General features: G+C 32.9%; 1 long non-coding RNA gene across 1 annotated transcript; it reads left to right on the top strand.

Annotated features, from left to right (window-relative positions):
* Positions 1-12,504: 12,504 nt before the first annotated feature.
* Positions 12,505-15,495, top strand: LOC148283549 (uncharacterized). The gene is made up of 2 exons (XR_015825569.1): positions 12,505-13,371; positions 13,547-15,495. It is a non-coding gene; the product is annotated as an uncharacterized LOC148283549 (long non-coding RNA).
* Positions 15,496-20,313: the final 4,818 nt, after the last annotated feature.

The following is a 20,313-nucleotide window of genomic DNA, read 5'->3' as shown; positions in this document are numbered from 1 at the left end:
CGAGAAATGAATGCTCCGTTGGTTTGTACATGAGAAACGAATGGACAGAGAAAAAGAGGCTAAAAGGATTTTTATTTATTTTATTTTAAGGATATTTATTTTGAAACAAAAATCATGCCCTTTAGCATGCTTTCCTATTTCGAGATAACTAGCCTATTAATACAACTCTCGACTCAATGCACAGTGGCATAAAGTCCGCTTTCAATGGAGACATCCATCAGTACAGTACTCGATCAAAAAATAATATTTATATTGGATCTGTAAAGTCTACGAAGTTTGGTACCTAAATCTTTATAGTACATAGGTGTCAAGGAATTTAATTAATTGCCACAAAAAATTAAAGTACCAATTTCAAAATACAGAAACAGGACCTGCGAATTGAAGAATTATTTTTTCCAGGAGTACTTCGAATAAATAATGTTAGTTGATCAAGAGAATGCGCATCTTGAACATATAATTTTTATTAATTTACCGTTTTTGCTTGTATATGTAATTTTGAATACTTTTGAAATGATTATTATGCTTTTTTATACTTTTTTAGCTTGTATTATATATATATGTAATTTGAAAACGCTTTTTAGACCTTTAACCTGTTTGGGTACATATATTTTGTTAGTTTTAAAAACTTTTTCGTTCTTGTAATTTTTTAACATTTGCATTCTCGTTCAGATGTATTTAAACATACATGTAATTTTTAAACTATTTTTTTTTCTTTTTTTTCTTTTCTTTTATATACGAGGCTTAGCGGGTTATACTTTTAAAAAAATGTCGATCGAAGCTAGACTGGCAGTGCACGGCGGGATTTTAGTCTTAACACTCATGTATGTAAGTGAATCATGGAATTGGCAGAGGAAGGATAAAAGCAGAGTAAATGCGGTTAAAATGCAGTCTCTTAGACGAATGAACCGGAAATCAATCTATGACGGGGTTACGAATGATGAAATCGGACGAAAGTACAAATCTGAGACTGGTGTATTTGATAAGATCAAAAAGGGATCACTGAGATGGTCTTTGGTCGTGTAGAACAAATGTCACACGAATCTTTTTTTCTCTTTTTCATGTACCAACAGTTCGCACCAATTATGCATAGAACTCTCTTCTGCTTTGCTTGGCACGTATTTATAATGTATTATTCAATAGCATAAATATATTTAACTGCAGTAAACCCACTTTTAAAATGAGAATTAAAAGACTTTCGTCTGAAAAAAATTATGTTTCTTTATAAAAAAAATATATTTACATTATAAATTTAAGATGTTTCTATTTACTCATATCAAACACGCACTCATCCTATCCATAAACCCACCCTCACACCCATATACATTCACACACATATTCACATACCTACCAAAACCACACTCCACTCACTTACCCACGCATCTTCACACACAAAAACTCGCACACTTGCTCTTCTACATGTATTAATATCTAACTGAACTGGATTTTTATAATTGTATTAATTTGTAAAACTGATTTGGCTTTATTTTATGTTTTTTTCATAATGGTGTGAATATTTTTTTGTATTGCTGTTGTTTTTGTGAATAAATGTTTAAAGAATGGTAAAATAGATATTTATGACGTAAATCAATGGTCACGTAGGACAAAGACGACCAAGGTAGACGTGACATGATCAGATAAATCTTCATATTATGATTTTCACATCGAAAATATTTAATCAGTTCAACATCGATTTTTATGAAAGATACGCTGGCGGTTGGGCTTATCCAGAGACCAGTATACGTATAATGAGTTAAAAACTGGCTTAAATATATCTTCTTTTCAAGACCGTCGAAATAATCGGACCTTTTAGTCCTTTTTAAAATTCTCAACTCTTTGATGCGCCTGAACTACTGAGCTCAATAAAATTAAATATCCCAACTAGAAACCTCAGACAAACTCACTCTTTCAGACCGATAATCATAAAACTAACTATGGTTTTTATTTCCATATGCCCAGAGTTCTCAGGTCTGCCAACAAACATACCAGTCTTGATTTCTTTGATAACAAATTATCTTTTTTCATACGATCACTGAATCAAATTCAATTATAAACACATCTCTCCCGCTTCCACTCCCACCGAGTCTACTATATACTATTGTGTCTTTCTACTTTATTTTATAATTCATTTATTTATTAACGGACATTGTCCATGTATACAATTTATAGGGTTTAATATTACAATAAAAGAATAGTTTAAAACATTAAAAAAAAGAAAAGAAGCATTGACAAACATAAGGGACATCGAGACAAGATCTGGACAGTTTATTTGGTGCTCGTTTAAATCGTTGTAAACTCAAACCAAAAAAGTCCAGATCTTGTCTTGAGTTAACAATACGACAAAGACGGGTCATTGGAGAATTAAGGCCATAGTTTGCTCTATAATGTATACTTATGTCCTTAAAAATGCCAACTGGGCGTATATGTAAATAAATAAACCAAGATATAAAGTCTGGTCATGTCAAAAGCAGACACAACTAAGGGCATGTTTGACAAGATGTACGAATGTGGAAGAATCTAGGAATGTATGTCAGGGCAGACGTATGTTCCTACCCTACGGTAAAATGACGGGATGGCTACTACTACTACTACTACCATCAAGCCATTTCCCCGTAGGGGTAGGCAGAGAGAATGGAACGCCACACACGTCTATCCTGGCATACAATCCTAACCTCTTCCACATTCATACATCTTGTCATACATGCCCTTCAGTTCTGTCTGCTTTTGACATGACCAGAGTTAAGATTTTGGTTTATCTGATCATGCCGCGTCTTCCTTGGTCGTCCTCGTCTCACGTTGCCGTTCATTTACGCCATGTATACTTGTTTTATCATTCTTTCGTCGTCCATTCGTTCTACGCGACCAAACCATCTCAGAGACCCTTTCTTAATCTTATCAATTATACTTGACTCAGATTTACACTCTCGCCCGATTTCATCATTCGTAACCCTGTCATACATTGATTTCCCACACATTCGTCAGAGATCGCATTTCAACCGCATTCACTCGGCTTTCATCCTTCCTCTGCCAGTTCCATGTTTCACTTCCATACATTGTGTTGGGACTAAAACTCCTTTGTGCACTGCCAGTTTAGCTTCGATTGACATTTGCGGGATGGTAGTAGTAGTAACATATTCACAAATCTTGTACGCGATAATTGATGTTTGCATATAAACAAAAACTAATCTTGTTCCATCTCTCTATCAATCGTAATCCGTCTACCTACTTTATGAACACAGTGTAGTGTGGAATATATAATATATTATTCTATACAGTGCGGTGATTCAATGATTCACTGGGCATACATTACAGCGATTGTGTTGTAATTTGACATCATTTCCCTTATAAGGTGTTGCTATTCTGCAGAAAAAACCACACACGGACTTTCGCAGATCGTCCGGCAGCAATTTTTAACCTCTCAATACCCGGCTCCGTAGTCTAATGGGAAGTTATAATTTATCTACTAAGTAATATTAAGTTTTGTGTATGAGAAATAGAATATGATTACATTTGTTTAAAAACACGTTCAATTATTTATTTATTTGTTTATTTATTTATTTATTCACACTCTTTATCAAAATACAATTCCATATTCACTTTGCCCAGCTAACAAGGGTACATACCCCGTTCCAAGCTAGGCAATTACATTTTTATATATTATAATAGTTAACAAATTAATATAGAGCACAGACAAACAAAATATAAACTTATTCGGATACATATTTTGATTCATATACATACAGACATACACATATATACACACATGTATATATAAATATACACATATATACACATGTACATACACACACACGTACATACACCCATGCGCATACAAATACATACATTCATAAAAACATAGACAATTTATTTATGCGAAACTTCATGGTTGTCATCTATAAATATATATTTTTTTAATTATTCCTTATTTTTTATATTTTATTTTTGACATCCAGTAAGGTTCTCCAATCCGTGGCATGCATCAACTTTTCTGACTCCCTACGACCAATGTCATGAAAGAGCGAGGTCAACACCTTCCGTAACTTGACAACACTCCCGTCTTTCCACGATTCTGGCAAAAGGTTATGGACCTTTTTGCCTACGTTATAGTGTTGTCTCGATGCCAGAACAGTGTTGACCCCTTCACCTAGTATCAGATCCCTATTAGAGTATCTTGTATTATGGTTGTGGTTGACGCTTGGGTAAATGTCTCTCTTTATGTGTGTAACCACTACCGTTCTCAATATATACTGTTGAATAATATTCAGTACTTTGAATTCTTTGAAGAACAAGTCACTTGGATAGCGTAATGTTTTTTTTAAGATGACTCGGATTAAAGATTTCTGTGCAATTGCTACAGGTTCAAGGGCGGTTTAATTACAGGTTATTTTTTTATATTTTATTTAGTTCTATGATTAACATAGTTTAATATATATTTACAACACAATATTTACATCTATACTTATTCGAACATTATTTATCACTATTATACACTTAGGACCGGTTGCATCAAAGTTGGTATAAATTTAGTTTAAAGTTAAATATTTAAACTTAGTTAAGGCTCAAAATCTGGTAACTGAAAAATTCCGTTGCATCAACATTATTTTAGTTAAGTTAAAGTTAAGAATGTTGCCACTGTAAAGGTTCAAGTTTCACCCTAAAAATTGTTGGGATTTTTGCGCAAGCACGTACTTGTTTATTTACATGTAGCAATACACGTGCCCCGCGACGCGTCTTTGGGCACAAACGTTTAAATTTCGTTCCAATTTTCAGTGTGTGCGAAAGGGCGAAGCAACACTGCGCATTCGGAGAAGAAAAGAACAAAAGGGACATCGTCCTTTTTGAACTAGATAAAAAATTAAAAGAGCAAAAGCTAAAACAAAATGAAGAACTTTTTACTCTAGAAATAGAGCAAAAAAATGACATTTTTCGGGCAACTATGGCAGCCTTAAATGCCCAGAAAGAGTAAGCTGAGCTCAATCTAGCTCTATTTAAAAATAAATAAACAGCATTTCAATACAGTGATGATTTAGATTTATTTTACACCACGCCCGCTGATGATCAAGTCCAGTGTTTAGAAAAATAATTAACAATTAAAAATTAAAATAATTAATAGTTCTTCCCTTTTTTGACATTCGAAATATTGCGATAAAGTCGGACTCTTCCCACAAAAAATGGTCCGTTCGTGGTTTGAACAGTTTTTTTTTTCGGTTTAGAATATACTCGATGATAAAATTCGTCATCGGAAGACGAAAAATCAGATAAAATTGTCATTTTGTGCAACTTTTCACAGATCGATCAATGGATTTCAACACTCACGATGCTTTTTTGACAGATGGCAGATCGCATTTAACTTTTAACTTAACTCTATACGGCCTTCTAGCGGCCGGTTAAATAAAAGTAACTTTTTTGTTAATATTTAGTTAACTTTTTTTGATGCAACGCATTTTGACATAAAAGTAACTTTTATTTGACTTTAGCCCTGACTTTAACTTAACTTTTGTCGATGCAACCGGCCCTTAATATCCTAATTTATAATATTCACTGTTTTAAATGTACATTTTCATTAATTATATTCACTATTTACACTATATATTACCTAATATTTTCACATATATTCTTTTTACATTTAATTTTAAATATATTTACATTTATTTAATTTTTTATGCTTTCTGGCATTTCCTCAAATAATTGTATTCCCTTGTACATAAGGCAGTTCTGGGACATTGCTTTTGATTTCTTTTCCAGTCTTATATTTTTAGATCCTCTTGTTGCATAGTTATGAAAGAACTCATTATTTTTTAACAAATTACAACAGGGATGGAGAATACCTTAAATAAGGGAATATGGAAGTCAAGGCATTTACAGGGCTTCTGACCTGTCATTGGCTGGTTTAAGTGGCCACTTTACACACTGTGTAACATTCACAATTTTGCCTATGTTTGAACATCCATATTTCTTCAATTCTTACATCTGTTGATTTTAGTGAAGTTAAAGAGCTGAAACCTTTATTGTTGTGAAGAGATTCATCTGTCTGAATTATTATTTTACATACTAGGCAACGCCTGAAAACAATTTTTAATTTTTAAACTTCTTCTTGTTTATCTTAATGACCCCCGAGGGGGTGAAATCTAGTCTTTTGTCTATGAACATTTGGACAAACTCAAACATTATTTTTTAGTTTATTTTGAAAATATCTCGGAACTATTCCTTTAATAATTTTGTTTATTTCATTAGCAACATTGAATTTAATTCTTTGGTCAATTGTCGTGATATCTAGAAGTTGAATCATTTTCTTAACTTTTGTTCGTCTCCCACATCTTAATATTATCTTTATCGCTTTGTTTTGTATTATTTGGAGTCTCTTTTATTTGGTTACTGACGAAGATACTTTGAATTTTCAAACAAATATACACATTTTCGTACATGGGAACGATAAAACTAGCTAATTACCTCCGCGCATTACTCCATACAAAAAAGCACTCGATATTTTAACTTCTTTAACAGTCGCGTTTTTTTAGTTCTAAAACAAGCTTGCAGGTTACAAATATTATTTGAAGATTCTCTAGTTGGAAACTTGTACTGCGCACATTATTTACGAAGGACTATTTTTTTTTAAAGCATACCGTTGACATATTATGTATCACATAGAAAATGTGGCGTTTGCACTGGCCGTTTTTGGGATTATTTATTTTAAAAGGAATAGGCCATTGCTCAGTGTTGACAGTTACTGCTGAATGTCATTGCGGTATTTGTTGATAAACTTTTGTACACGTATTGTATTAATTAATTGTTATTAATTAATTTTTAATTAATGTTTGTACACGTATTGTATTAATTAATTGTTATTAATTAATTTTTACCTACATATATAAGTATATGATTATATCAATAAGTCATTTATGATTATATCAATTACATTATTAAGTACTCATATATGTAGGTAATTGTATTAAGCTGCATAAACCGCGTGGTTAATAATAATTGTTGATTTTCATAGAACCACTGAAAAAATAGTCATTTATGATTATTTCAATTACATTATTATGTACTTATATATGTAGGTAAAAATTAATGAACATTTTTGTAGATCTTTATGTTTATGATTCTTCTGTACGTGTGATGTCACTGAACTCCTAAACGGTTTAACCGATTTACATGCGGTTTTTAGAGAAATGTAGATCTTTGCGCTGCGCGTGTTAGTACGAGTTCAATATGTATGTATGTTCAATCTTATATGTAAAAAATAAGTTAGGAGCATAAATGTTTTATTCATCGATCTACCAGGGTTACATTTGAGGAGAATGCATGTACAAAAAAATGTAAGGATGTTGTTTTTTCTGTATTTTTTTTTCTTGTTTTTAAATGTTTACAAACAGCATTCGTTTTTTATGAATCTCAATCAGATTCTTTCCTTAAATTCCTTATATTTTTACTCATTTATTTCTTTTAGCTGGATTTTTGGTAATACTAAAATAATATTAACTGACATTCAATACATTTAAAAAAAAAACGCATTCCTACATAAGTGCACCCCTGTTGGAGAGAAGTGCGGAGTTTGACATTGGCAAAAAGAATTCCATAGTTGAAAAATATTTTTTTTATGTTTTCGAATTCAACTATAAAAACGTACCTAGGTACGTACTTAAATTCAATATTTGAATTTTAATAATTCATCACACGTACAGAAAAAATATGTACTCGTATGGCTGGTGATTTTGTAGTTTTTTTTTGCTTTGGGAGACAGCAAATCACCCAATGACGAAATGAAAAGATTAAAATGTCGAACTCAATGTCAAATATATATATATATAGTTTATAGAAAATTCGAATATCAAAAATACGTTTCGATACCCTAGTAGTTACTACTACTACTACCACCACGCCATTTCCCCGTAGGGGTAGGCAGAGAGAATGGACCGCCACACACGTCTATCCTGGCATACAATCCTAGCCTCTTCCACATTCATACATCTTGTCATACATGCCCTTCGGTTCTGTCTGCTTTTGACATGACCAGACTTAAGATTTTGGATTATCTGATCATGCCACGTCTTCCTTGGTCGTCCTCGTCTCACGTTGCCGTTCATTTTCGCCATATATACTTGTTTTACCATTCTTTCGCCGTCCATTCGTTCTTCGTGACCGAACCATCTCAGAGACCCTTTCTTAATCTTATCAATTATACTTGACTCAGATTTACACTCTCGACTGATTTCATCATTCGTAGTAGTTCTATTAAGAAATAACTCAAAATACCTCATTTTGAGTAAACTGCATTGATTTTATTTATTTGTTCTTTTACAATTTATGCATAACTTTTTTACATTAATAATAATGTTCCCTAGTCAAATTTTGCGTATTTTTTTATTTAAATATGGAAAAGGAGTGTTTCTTTACCATCCAGCACAGTGGTGGCCAGCATTTTGTATACCATGCGCCAAATTTTTCGCATACAAGGTCAGATGCGCCATACAACTCGATTTTTTTTAACCTTATAACGTTCACGTTTGGGGTTGTAAAATAGAGATAAGAATAGGAACTGCTTCGCTTATGATAACAAAATGAATACCTTTATTACGGAATTCTATTAATTGATTTACGTCATGGCGCCTGTTTTGAAATAATGGCCACAATAATGCAATGCGCCACCTGTGATCGTTCAATGCGTTTGGCCACGGTTTGGCCACCACTGAGCTAGGATCATTCACTCCAAATTTTAAGATTTTTTGTTATTTCCTTATAGAACTGGGATATTGGTTTAGTAAATCAGCTTATATCAGGCAAGCCAACGTTTGGGCAGGACAACGTCTGTCAGGTCCGCTAGTTATGTTAGTTAAGGCAGGCGCTGTGGCGCAGTTGGTTGGACTGGCGTCGCGGGTTCGACTTCCGCCAGTTGCAAGAAAAAAAATTAAGATTTTTTTTTTCTCAATTGGTCTAGGTGTTTTGGTGTATTTTTCATGACCTCCTTCCATATCCCCTCTTTACCACCTGCTGACAAGCCTCTAAATAGAGCCTAAGCGGGTTGATCTGTGTACACCGTATTCTCCAACTAAGGAGCGGACGTGGAATGATGATGGTGATTATTATATTCTGAAGTCGGGTCTGAAGAGGTTTAACTAAATGTAACTCAGTTTTTCTAGTAAGCCGTTTAGTAAGCAAAAGGTCAGTAGAGGTAAAAAAACTAAGCTTATAAGGCAGAAGTAATATTAGCAATCAAATCCACGATAATTACGATGGTAGCTTAAATGAGAATTTGCACAATCTGTATTTAGTAAACGTGTGAAATGGGTGTAAAAAGAACCCAGCGTAAGAAACAGTTTAGTAAAAATTATACCAATCAAATAAAGCGATTGAAAGCAACGTCATTATCTTCGTACCTTTACTAGACTACCAATATTTTATTTATTTACACCTTTTATTTTATTATTATTGATTATTTTATTAACATAAACGGCAAATCTGCCTTTTACACACATTTATAATATTAACATATTTGGCTATATATATATTTATTTTTTTCAAAAACATGAATTTTAAAAACAAGATTTATAAAAAAAAAAAAAAATCAAACCAAAAATTATACAAGATTTATATTTAAAAAAATAACCTAAAAATTATACAGCATATTCAGTAGAAAGTTTAAATAATAAAACCTTCTACAGTAAAACAACAAAAAAATAATAAGTACTGTTTCACACAGCCAGGCAAAGTGAACAAAAATCTGTATATGAAATGCATGAATAAATAAATATAAGTACCATTCACCATCATTGAAAAAGTTCAAAAGGTTTGTTCTATAGGAATAATACCCTACACTAAATATATCAGATACGTGGGAATAACTATTGCCGAGTTCGTGAAGTCTATTTAATACTGCATTACAAGTATACACTGTCCGTGAATTGTTGCTACAAAACGGTGGCACCTGTCCAGTCATTCTTCCGGGCACCCTGAAGTTGATGAGAGATAACAGTTCAGAGCAATCCCATATTGAATTTTCAATTTTGAATAAATTTAAAAGTAATAATAATCAATTAAAAAATTATTTTTTTTTAATTTATCACATATACAATCTTACGTTCACTTTGCCCAGCTAACAAGGGTACATACCCCGTTCCAAGCTAAGCAATTACATTCATATATATGAAAACAAACAAACCATCACGCCGTTTCCCCGTAAGTAAGGCTAGGCAGAGAGGATAGAACGCCACAACACTCTATCTTTACATACAGATCTCGCTTCCTCTCCATTCATACATCTTCTCATGCACGCGCGCCGATTATTCCGACTTTTGACATGTCCATCTTTAAGTATTTGTTGGATTTGGTCATGCCATGTCTTTCTCGGTCTTCCTCTATTTCTGCATCCATCAACATTCGCATTGTAAATATTCTTAGCCGTTCTTTCGCTGTCCATTCGTTCTACATGTCCAAACCAGCGCAGAGCTCCTTTCTTGATTTTGTCGATAATGCTTGTCTCAGCCTTACATAATGTACGGATCTGAACATTTGTGCATCTATCGTACATAGTTTCACCACACATTCGCCTAATAGAGAGCACAGAATAATACAGTATAAACTTGCTCGTATACACATTTTGATACATATACATACACACATACACATATATATGTATACATATATACAGATGTACATACAGAGACACGTACATACACCCATGCGCATACACATTCCTACATTCATAAAACATAGACAATTTTTTTATAATGCGAAACTTCATGGTTACCATCTACATGTATATACATTTTTTTAAATTATTATTTATTTTTATATTTTATTTTCGAGATCCAGTAAGAATCTCCAATGCGTGGCATGCATCAACTTTTCTGACTCCCTACGACCAATGTCATGAAAGAGCGGGGTCAACACCTTGCGCAACTTGACAACACTCCCGTCTATAACATATAATATGTCATCATAATTCCCTTTCCGCACCTTATGGTGCATAGGGCACTGCATTGGTATACGAATTTCAGCGTATCTTGATCATTTTTGTCACATGAAAGTAAACTTATCAGTTTTACGCTTCAGGTACGAGGGACAATGAAATGTGAATGTGAATTTTATACAGCTATGATGTTTTTAACACTTGTGCAGGGGGCAATAAGGAACATTTTTCATTAAAAAAACGCAATTCGCCAAAAATGTTGCTCACGTTGTTCTGCCGATTATGGATCGATATTGTGGCAATATTTTTTTATTAATTTTAGTTTCTATCGCGTCGAACAGTTCATAGAACAGAACAGAAATAGTAGGGTGATTTTTTTGCTCCTGTTTTACTAAGGGGCGCTGGATTGACGTAGAAACAGGCGAGAATGCTGGCTGGCGATAGGGTCTCCTGGAGGCAACTGCTGATGTCCACATGCTTCACTTAGAAACGCATATATATTCAGAAAAGACTTTTCAAGAAAATGATTAAAAATAATGAAGTCAAAAAGATTTGCAAAGAAGATGACACAATCCTTTAAACATTGTGGGGTACTTCCGGTGCAGCAACTTTAAGCTTATAATAAAGCATTTTAATGAGACAAAAACTCTGCTCGGTCACCAACATGGAACAAGATCGATAACAGCCATGAAACTGGTAGAGTCTAGAGCACAAAATTTCTAGGGAAACAGGACGACAGAATATATTGTACCAAAGCTATTTAATAAGCTTCCTGCCGATGTATATAACTCTACCAGTTTGCAGCAAAGAAACAAACGATTGAAGAATTTCCTCATCAAGAATCAAACTTTAAGGCGTAAAGTTGTGGTTGTCCAGCCCAAATATATTTGTAAACTCCCTGGGGAGCTGTTAATATACACATATTACAGCAGAGATGAAAAACATTTTTGAGAACATAATATAGAAGTAATAATAGGAATATAGATGTTTAAATATGGGCAGAATGGTGAATGTTACACAGTGTGTAAAATGGCCACTTAAACAAGCCAATGACAGGTCACACGCCCTGTAGATGCCTAGACTTCTATATTACGTTCTCTAAAATATTCTTCATTCGTGTTTCAATATGCCAATATATTTGTGTTGTTTAATTTTTACAGTGTTTTTTTTTTGTTTTATGTGTTTATTTGATATTTTGTGATAATTTACGATTTAAAAAAAATGTATTAGATACAGGCCGATAACCTTTTATTTATTATTAATTTGGCGCGATCTAGATTTTGTTTACTTTTGTACATTAATTTATATAAATAAATAATATATATATTATTTGAATATGGAGGAGAAGATAAGATTTTATTGAATGTGCGACATCCTTTACTAAACAGGAGTCACCGGACGTGTCTGGGGCCTGAGGTTTTTGATTGCGGGTCAGTAGACATCTTTTGCTGAGGACTTCCCTGAGCACGAAATATACGTCTCTTTTATTGATTTTTCTTGATGAGATAAAATTCTTCAAAAATTACAGTTTGAGTTGGTACGAGTGGTGGTAAAATTCTGGTAAAAATCAGTAGTCTTTGGGTAAGTCTGCTGCTTTTGGGTGACCGGCCTTTAGTTTCACCTGGCGGCGTTCTGGTGCTCCAGGGGTGCTATTCTGAACCACCCTCGTGGCACGAGAAAACAGATTTTCTCGTGTATTTACGTGCAAAATACACGAGATAATACGGCCACGAGAGCGTTTGGAATACCAGCCCAGAGCGTAGTTACTAACGTTTCTTATCACCGTCGACATAAAGGGGTTTGAAGTGGGTGAAGGATTTATTTATTTATTTTATTTATACTTCCCCTTGTCCTTTGTTTAAAGTAACAGTGAAAAGGACATTGAAAGCTGTAAATGTAAATATTTGTTCGCGCTTTTCCTTACTGAATTTGGTTAGTAGAGGAAGAAATATAATCAATTCGTAATGAAAAAAATAAATTGCTTTCTTATATGAGTGAATCCGAAGAAAGACATTTAGCGCCTTACTTATTAGATTTCCTTATAACAGTTTTACATTAATAAATAACCATACCGATTTAACTATTTATAACTGATATAAAAAAAGCTTACTTGTAAAAATATTTATTACCGGGAATAAAAATTCGCTGGTTCTTTCATGCTTCATTTTTTAAACAGTCAACACTGATATGTGCGCGTGCGCAGTAATTTTTATAACAACACAAACAAACGGCAAAGTCAATTCGAGACTACTGTCAGTGTAAAGGAGAACATGGAGAAAACCGTTAAAAAAAGAAATCAAAATTAGGAAGAAGAAGAGAAGTTATAAACGAATTCTATAGTTTATTCGTGTTTCTTTTCTATCACAATTAATAAAAAACAAACACACATATAACATTTTCGATATTACTTAAACAAATAATTTAAATTAACATATTACATCACAGATGAAGAACATTTAATAGAAGTTTATATAGAAGTCTAGGCATCTACAGGGCTTATGACATGTCAATGGCAGGTTTAAGTGGCACTGTGTAACATTATAGATGTTCAAATATAGGCAGAATGGTGAATGTTACACAGTGTGTAAAGTGGCCACTTAAACCAGCCATTGACAGGTCACAAGCCCTGTAGATGCCTAGACTTCTATATTACGTTCTCTAAAATATTCTTCATCTCTGTTGTAATTTGTTAATATAAACAGCTCCCCAGAGAGTTGAATCCAGTCCTTGTCTACAAAAATTTGGACAAGCTCAAAAAATAGTGTTGCATAATTACTAAGTTTGTTTATTTATTCCAGGGCTGCGTTGAACAATTATGCATAATATGCTACCAAAAATCGAATAATATTATTCCTTCAATTCTTTCATAATATTGATAATATTCCTTCGATTCTTTCATCTGTTGATGTTTGTGAAGTTAAAGAGCTGAAACCTTTATTTACGCGGGTGAGATTCATCTAATAGAATTATTTCACCTACATACTAGGCAACGCCTGTAGACTTCTATATTACCTTCTCTTAAATGTTCTTCATCTATGTTGTAATATGTTAATATATACAGCCCCCCGGGGAGTTGAATCCAGTCCTTGTCTACAAAAATTTGGACAAACTCAAAATAGTTGTTAAATGATTAAAAATCACTTGAATCGCATTAAGAAGGTCGCAGGACTTCGAAATTGTTTAAAATTGAAAAAAAAAACTGATAAACTGATCCATTTTGATTAATGAAAATGATGACTTTTGACAGATCGCGTGCTTATTCCAGCGTTATACCACATAATGTGCAGGTATAAGTTTCTATGGTCGCTATTCCATATTTAAACAGAGTTTAACTCTATGCGAGGTTTATAAGTAATACTTTTTGCTATACCATCATTTTTCTACCACTTTTCTCAAGCTTAACTTTATATCTGATTTGTAAATAAGGGCCTTAATCGATTACAATGTTTAGATTTCATGTATTTTGACTTTTGTCACATCGTAAAGTTTTTGTTGTCGTAAACAAAGTGAAGGCTGGGAGAAATAGAACATCGTCCGACGTTGCATTAAAATGCGTAATAATTAACGTTTTACCGAAATATGTAATGGAATTAATGACTGATTCTCGGTAATTCGCCTTCTAATCGTCCAATAACACCAAACAACGGAAAAAAACAAATCATAGTGCAGCGCTTAACCTCGGCTGAATGAGAGAAAAAAACATGGCGGCGTTTTCAAAATGGCGGTGTTCCATTTTTTAAATTTTCGCGGCGTTTCGTAACGCGGGCCACGTTCACACAGTCAGGTGTGTTGAGCAATACGGATGTCGAGCGCCGATTGCGAAACGCAGCGTTCGGTGTGCCGAGCCATACTTTCGTTTGCTGATCGCACGGGCGAACCGTTGGGCTGTGATCGCTGAACGAACCCACGAATTCTTATTTGGAATTTCGAACTAATTCAAGAATAAACTAGATTTTAAAAAATAATGGAAATCAATTTGTTCCAAAAAACGAAAAAAATCTAACGTTTCCTCGTAGGGATGGGCAGAGAGGATAAAACGCCAATTCACTATTATTCCTAATTAACGCAGATTATCCCTTATTTTGACATGTCCATCTTCAAGTATTTGATGGACTTGATCGTGTCATGTCTTTCTCGTTTTCTGCATCCATCAACATTCGCATCGCAAATCCTTTTGGCCGTTCTTTCGCTCTACATGTCCAAACCAACACAGCACCCCTTTCTTGATTCTGTCGATAATGAATGAAGCCTATGTAAAATTCAAAATATGTTTTATGCAACAACTATGGGAAACAGGAAACCTAAATGACATAAACAGACTACAAAGACAGCAAAATAAAATATCAAAGTATATGACCTCCATAACCAAACAGAAACTGAAGAATTTTTTAAACAAACTAAACAATTAAATTAAACTGATCTGTTTCAACTAGAATATTAAGATGTAATTGTATATAAAGAACTAAAACTTGAAAAAAATTGTACTAAACACAGACACATACGAGAATATCAGACAGGGACGGTCGAAACAAATAAACCAGGGACTGAAATTATACAATAAACTACCAGACAAAACTAAACAAAAGAAACAGACAACCTTTACAAAAGATGTTAAAAATATTGTCATTAACAATGAAATATAAATTTAAAAAGGAAAAATATTATGTTGAATGAATGTGATTCGTAAGGGCTTATAAATTAATTTCAAGTAATATAAAAAATCATTATCTCTTTAGCCGCACCCAGTCTACAAGGTCAACTGTAGTCTACATGGATATTTTTTGTTACATAGAAGTTAAGGTGCTCAGTCTTACGCTTCAGGTGCCAGTCTAGAAACAATCAAAAATTTCAGTATATAACCACCCTTTGAAGCAATATTTCACCTCCACCCTGTCAGAAATCGAACCTAGTATCTCAAAAATGATAGGCCAATTCACCATCCACTACACAACAGGGCGAATTTATCCCTAATCACTGTCTGTTTACAATATTTTTACCTGAGATCAATAGAGAAGGAAAATACAGTATTTACTAATTTGTTGTGATTTATCCTTTTGTTTTCAAAGTCCATTTATAAAAAATCAGACACAACTTGTGTTAACATTCATAGTTAAGGTAAAAGTTTTGTAATTAAAAATTCATGGCGGTTTTCGGGATAGGCGTTCTTATTTAATACCGACCCCGATAATTCTTCTTAATTGTTTTACGATGTAATATAAAAGCAAATACAACATCTTATAGAACAGAAAATTTGCTTTATTTTTGTTTATAAATCATATAACACAAAGTATTTTACAAGTATAATACGTTAAATTACATTCTTAGGACATTCAACAACTCAATTCGGGACATAAATAATATCAACATTTAGAAAATAACACATATTGAGAACAACAAAGAAACAAAGCAAGTTTAGCACCTTTATAACTTAATATAGCACAACAATATATACGCCAAAAACCTTTTCTTACACAAGCAGAATAAATATTAAAAAAAAACGATTTTAAGAATATAAAAAAAGTAGTGAATCTACTAAGGGAGATAAGGTCATAAACATCACATGCCATGCAGATGATGCTGCCATAGTGATGATGAGAACATATCCATCTCAATAGTAAACATCTGGATGCCTAAGAAATGTCGTATAGAACAATAAATACATGATTATTGGAAACATAAATCGAATATACAAAAATCATGGTGTATACAACAAAAGCGAGAATAGATAGAGAGAAAATAAAAAATACGAAAAACCAAGTAGAAAAACTAAATAGAAAAACTAAATCGTAAAACCAACTAACTTTTTATTTTGTATTATTTATTTTTAAATCTGGAAATAGGGCACACATAAACATATTCTTGTGTGCCCTAGTAATAATACTGTATCTGCGTGTATCTCATTTACAAATAATTTTATATAAATTTAATAATTAAATAAGGTTTATATTATCCAATGGTTGGCGACCACACTTTCTTCGATATTTCAATACTCTGTCGGCCATGAACCAACGGTAGTTCATTCATTTTTAGGTTATGTCTCTTTTCGTAAACATTTTTTACAGCACATTCGCTTTCAACAAATCGCTCGCTCGACGCGTCCCATCTGAAGTTAGCTACGTTAGAGCAAAAACCGCATTTCGGTGCATTGTAATTGGGTCGATTACCGTCGACGGGGTTATTGCTATGTCCAGGCTGATGAAGACTACAATCCTGTGTGAAATAGAGCTAGAATCATGCACAATTGTTTTTTTTGGCTGGATGACTCCACTACTTCGAAGATTTGAAGAAACGTGGATGATTAAACTGTTAAAGAAATGTGGTGATATTGTTAAGCTAAAGAATGCTGGCCTCGTTTCTTGATACCATTGGTCTGGAGGAGTCAGAGGAAGACTAATGACTATTGAAGGAAGATTTTTTTTATTTTACGTAATGGGAAACATTAATGTAAACATATGTATTTCATTTATATAAAAAAATGAATTTATTTGTAATATTGTTTACTTTTATATTTTTATCTCGATAAATCAAAAAGATGAAAACTGTGACAAAAAATATATCTGTTTATTTAAAATTAGCAAATTACAACAGGGATGGAGAATACCTTTAATAAGGGAATATGGAAGTCTAAGCATTTACAGGGCTTATGACCTGCTGGTTTAAGTGGCCACTTTACACACTGTTTAACATTCACCATTTTGCCTATGTTTGAACATCCATATTTCTTCAATTCCTCCATTTTTTGATTTTAGTAAAGTAAAAGAGCTGGAACATTTATTGTTGCGAAGAGATTTATTGGACTGTTTTATTTCACATACGTTTCCATACATACATCCAAGTTTAGATTTTTTTCCAGGCGTCGCCGAGTATGTGAAATAAATCAGTCAGATAAATCTCTTTATAACAATAAAGGTTTCAGCTCTTTAACTTTACTAAAATCAACAAATGAAGGAATTGAAAAAATATGGATGTTCAAACTTAGGCACGTGGCCACTTAAACCAGCCAATGGCAGGTCATAAGCCCCGTAAATGCTTAGACTTCCAAATTCCTTTATTTAAGGTATTCTCTATTCCTGTGGTAATTTGTGAATCTTAATAATATATCAATAAATAAATTTTAAGTTGATCTAAAGATTTTTTTAAACACGTGTACAAACAACATTAAATTTTAATCAGTATGAATGTATTATTGTTTTATGTTTTTTCTTTATATATCCTATGTGTTCATTTTTCTTTTTCATGCACTCGTATTTAAAATTATATAAACTCCTATAAATAAACAACTAAAACAATGTAAGTAACTGTCCAAGCACAAGAATTAGTCTCTTTTTTGGAGAGTTACAGTGATAACATTTACTAGATGTGTAAAAGTTCATACGCTTAGAATTTTACAAAAACATGTACTTTTTATAAAATTTGTTAATAAAAAAATAATAAAAAATAAATAATGACTCCCGAGGGGGTGAAATCTAGTCATTTGTCTACAAACATTTGGACAAACTCAAATATTGTAATATTTGTTTATGTCAAAGAGCTTGTAATATTATGTGTTGCAAAAAAAATCAACAATAATATCTGTTCCTGAAAGGCAGACGGATGCAAATCCAAACGTCAAATGTTAAACAAAAGCCTAAAAAATCTACTTTCTCTAAGTGATTTCTAATCATTTAAAGCATTATTTTATATTTTCAGTATCTTAATACATTGGTTCAGTCATTATAAGACTTATATTTTTTCAAAATCAATGGACATGATCATAAACTGGGTACGAAAATCGAAATGTCATTTCATCAAATTCTGGTTTTGCATCCGTCTGCCCCTGAGGTACAGATATATTACAACAGAGATAAATAAAATGTTATAGAAAGGAATGTAGAAGTCTAGGCATTTACTGGCTGTCCTGTCATTGGTTGCTTAATGTGGCTACCTTCCACACTGTGTAGATTTTCCGCCAAGCAAAAATTGTGACTAGTTAGATTTCCTTGTATGGTCACAAATATGATGTGATATAAAACTCGATTATCCCGATAATAAAAAAAGTCAACTTTGGAAAATGGATTAAATTGAATTAAATGAAAAAAACTGTCACTATAAATAAATCAATTTCAAACCTACGTCATTAGATTAAAAAAAGAATTATTCAGATTTAGAAGTTCCCAGAACACTTTCAAAACACTTTTTTTTCAATGTCCATTGAGAAATATTTTTTTGCCGTTCGGTTCAATATGCATTATTCAACTTCAGCTGTTGACCCTTTACGCATTCACGAATTTTTTTATTTATTTATAGAAATCAGAACTTTATTCGAGTCAACTAATTTGCTAACTGTCAGACAGCTTTATGTCAGGGCGCTTTTTTTTAAGCCAATCAACAGGCTTAAGTAAGTCCTAATAGATTGGCATTAATGAGTAATACTTAATCTAAACATACTTAAAATCTACTTAAATTAACAAAGTGTATAATTAACAAAAGGTGTGTATATAGCGTAATCTAGGCGGAAATGGCAAGTGTGACATCGCGAGTCAGGGGAGACAACACCGCTTTCTTCTTAAATGAACGTAGTTGTACTGAAAGCCATAGAATTAAGAATAGTCCAGAAGGAGCGTAGAATCATATTTGAATACATCGGAATGTGTCCAATAATTCCTCCACTATGCCTCACTTTCGCCACGCGCATTCGTGATTCCGCCGCGTAATATTGCATGATGGGAAAAATATAATTATAACACAGATTTAAGGTTAAAAAAAGTCATCTGTTATTTTTTTTCTAAAATTGTATAGTGGACGCGGAAATATTGATTGACACAACAGAGTAGATAAGTAAAGGGTCATTAAATAAGAGTAATTGAATTAATTAACTTTAAACTTAAAATATAAAACACATTTTATTTTACATAAAACGGATATTTTTATATCTTGTTAAATAATATTTGATGTTTTAAAGATAATGTCGGTCAAATGTCCACGATAGAGTTTTTTAATCCGAGATCCAATTTTCATTAGTTCTCTCATTATATGAACAAAGTAAACAAAAAAAAAATACTACCCTGGCAACACTAACGAAATGTTCATTTTGTTTCTTCGGCAATCTGACAGATGGAAAAATAATTCAATTTAAGTAATGCATTTGTTACATAGATATTCATTTGCTAATTACACATGAAATGTGATTTCATCCTGTTTCATTAAGATACTAGCAGTAGTTTTACACTTTAAAGGGACACAACAAATCAGGAGTTGGGTACTGAGCGACGTCTACAAAGAAACTAATGGGTGAAAACGTAAACCTACTCATTTCTAAGTAGTTTAGTCGCCTTCTGTTTGATGTGCGTATGCGGTTTCTGGACTATTCTTAATTCTATGCTGAAAGCAGCCACTTACGAAAGAGTCAAACTGAGATAATAGCTCTT

The sequence above is a fragment of the Micrasema longulum genome, unplaced genomic scaffold (assembly GCF_059751315.1).
Source record: "Micrasema longulum isolate JH-2025_06_02 unplaced genomic scaffold, ASM5975131v1 h1tg000224l, whole genome shotgun sequence".
In the NCBI taxonomy this organism is placed as follows: domain Eukaryota; kingdom Metazoa; phylum Arthropoda; class Insecta; order Trichoptera; family Brachycentridae; genus Micrasema; species Micrasema longulum.
The sequence above is the reverse complement of the archived record's forward strand: the minus strand, read 5'-3'. Positions and strand labels throughout refer to the sequence as shown.